The 2,500-nt window shown below is 79.7% G+C and overlaps 1 non-coding gene across 1 annotated transcript; it reads right to left on the bottom strand.

Annotated features, from left to right (window-relative positions):
- Positions 1-473: 473 nt before the first annotated feature.
- LOC136996195 (5.8S ribosomal RNA) lies at positions 474-626 on the bottom strand. Its single transcript, XR_010887506.1, has one exon. It is a non-coding gene; the product is annotated as a 5.8S ribosomal RNA (ribosomal RNA).
- Between the last annotated feature and the right edge of the window lie 1,874 nt (positions 627-2,500).

Below are 2,500 nucleotides of genomic sequence, written 5' to 3'. Positions count from 1 at the left end.
CTGGGGGGGGGGCCCCAGCGGGACGAACTCCGCGAAGCGGGCGCTCCGGGAGCGGGGGGTTTCCCCGAGTCTGCACTTAGGGGGACGAAGGCCCGGCCGCGCGGGGAAGAGGAGGCACCCTCTCCCCGGGGCACGGGCCTGCGAGGCGCCCCAGCCGCGCCACCCCGCACGGCGCGCGCCGCGCAGCGGTGGCCACCGCGCTCGGAGGGCGAGGAGGGCGGGCACAGGCGCGGCAAGGCACGCCGGCCGCGGCCGCTGCGGGCGGCCCGGCGCCGGAGCCCGGCGGGCAGGAAGACCGGGGCCGCCGGTGCACGCACCGGGGTCCCGGCTCCGCCGCCGACTCTCCGCCGCCGAGGCCGCCGCGCACCGCCGCCGCCGGCGCCGCCGCGCCTCCCCCGCCCCCCCACGCGCCCCCCCCGAGGGGCGGCACCGCTGCGCCAACGCGACAGCGGGGGTGACGATTGACCGCCAAGCGACGCTCAGACAGGCGTAGCCCCGGGAGGAACCCGGGGCCGCAAGTGCGTTCGAAGTGTCGATGATCAATGTGTCCTGCAATTCACATTAATTCTCGCAGCTAGCTGCGTTCTTCATCGACGCACGAGCCGAGTGATCCACCGCTAAGAGTTGTCTCGGTTTCGGTCCCCGCCGCGCGCGCGGGGGGACCGGGCAGCCTTCGGCAGCCCCTGAGGGCCCCCCCTCCGCTCCGCCTCCCTCCTCACGCCGACGCCGGCTGCTGAGCGAGGGACGGCCGAGAGCCAGAGAGAGGGGCTCGCCCCGCTGACCGTACGAGCACAGAGTGGGGGGGGAAAAAGGGAAAAGGAAAACCCGAACGAGAAGGGCGGGGAGCCCTCGCTCCCGACCTGGGACAACCCTTTGCTCGCTTCGAGTCCGGCCCAGGCGCCCAGGCTCGGCCCGGCCCGGCGGGGAGCAGCGCGCCGGCCGCGCCGCCTGCCTCGGGGACGCTGGGGGAGGGGGCGGCTCCCCGCGGACCCCCAGCGTCGGAGCCCGGCCGCCACCGGCAGCGGCACCGGCCGCTGCCCGCGCGCCCGCGGCCCACCGGCCCCGCGCTCCCCAGCTCCTCGCTCGCCTCGCCGGCCTCCGGCTCCGCCGTGGCCCCGAGGCGGCGCCCACGCCCGCGCGCGCGCACACACAGCCTCCCGGACGACACCACGCGCTCTCCCGTCCCTTCCGCGGACAGACGCCCGGCGGCGGGCGGGCGGGCAAGGCGGGACGGACGGGGACGGCGCCCGCTCTCCCCGTCTCCACGCGGAGAACGGGGGGGGCCGCCCCCGCCGCCCGCCTGCCGCCCGCCCGCCGCCCGGCGAAGCCGGGTTGGGCAGAGCGAGGCAGGCGCGCCGGATGGCGGAGTGCCGGCGGGTAGGGCGCCGCCGCCAGCGGCCACGGCGGCAGACCGAGAGCCCCGGCCAGGGAGGAGAGCGGATCGCGCCGAGGCGCGGCGTCCGCACCACCCGCGGTGGGTGGGGGCTCACCGTCCCGGCGAGAGCACGCGCTCGCGCCGGGGTCACGCGTTCGAGGCAGGCCGGCGCCAGCCGACCGCGCGGCGTCCCTCCGCCGAGACCAGACCGCGGAGAGAGGGGGCAGGGTACCCCTCTCCGTCCCGGCTGCCCGCAGGGCGAGCGCGGGGCGCGCCGGCTGGCATGGGGGGGCACGGCGCCCGCGCGCGCCGGCCCCCCGGCCCTCCGGCAGCACACCCGGCTGCCCCCCGGGTCGCATCGGGCCGCCCGAGTCTTTAAACCCCCGCCCGGCTCTCCCGCCGAGAACCCTCGGGCCCGGAGCCCGGGGCCCATGGCCATCCCTACCCGGGGCGGCTACCGGCGGCCGCGGTGGCCGGAGGCCCTCCGCTCCTCCCGCCACCCCGCCCCCCCCCCCCGCCCGGCCCGCTCGCAGCACGGTCCCCGCGGCACGGCGCGGGGCGGCTGGAGCGGTGGGGGGGGGGGAGAGAAAGGGAAAGCGGAAAGGGCGGGAGGGCACGGCCGGTGCGGCGCTCACGGCGCGGCGCCCGGGAGGAGCGAGCTGGCACACGGGACCACACGGGTGGGTCACCGAGGGGGGGCAGGAGGAGCGCGGACGCTAGGTACCTGGCCCTGGGGTGAGGGAAACGACCTGAAATCCCCGCGGGGGTGCCTCCCCCGCCGCCGCCCGCCGCCGGGCCGCCGCCGCCTCGCGGCGACGGCGGCAGCCTCGGCGGCAGCAGCGAGACGGGACGCGGAGGGGAAACCCGGCACCCGCCAGCCGGCTCCGGCGCCCCTCGGCGGAGCGTCCGCCCGCGGGGTGCGCCCGACACCCGCCGCCACGACCTCGTCCTCCTCCCGGGGCCCGGGGTTTCCCTCAGTAACCCGGCGCCCGGCGGCAGCTGCGCCCGGGAGGAGAGCCGTGGTTTGGGCCGCCCGCTCGGGCACGACCCGTCGCCTCGCGTGGCCTGGCGCGACGGCCCCCGCTCGGGGTCCGCCGCCGCCCGGCGCCCGCCCCGCGCGCCATC

Source organism: Apteryx mantelli, unplaced genomic scaffold, assembly GCF_036417845.1.
Source record: "Apteryx mantelli isolate bAptMan1 unplaced genomic scaffold, bAptMan1.hap1 HAP1_SCAFFOLD_221, whole genome shotgun sequence".
Lineage (NCBI taxonomy): Eukaryota > Metazoa > Chordata > Aves > Apterygiformes > Apterygidae > Apteryx > Apteryx mantelli.
This window is presented reverse-complemented; position numbering and strand designations above follow the sequence as displayed.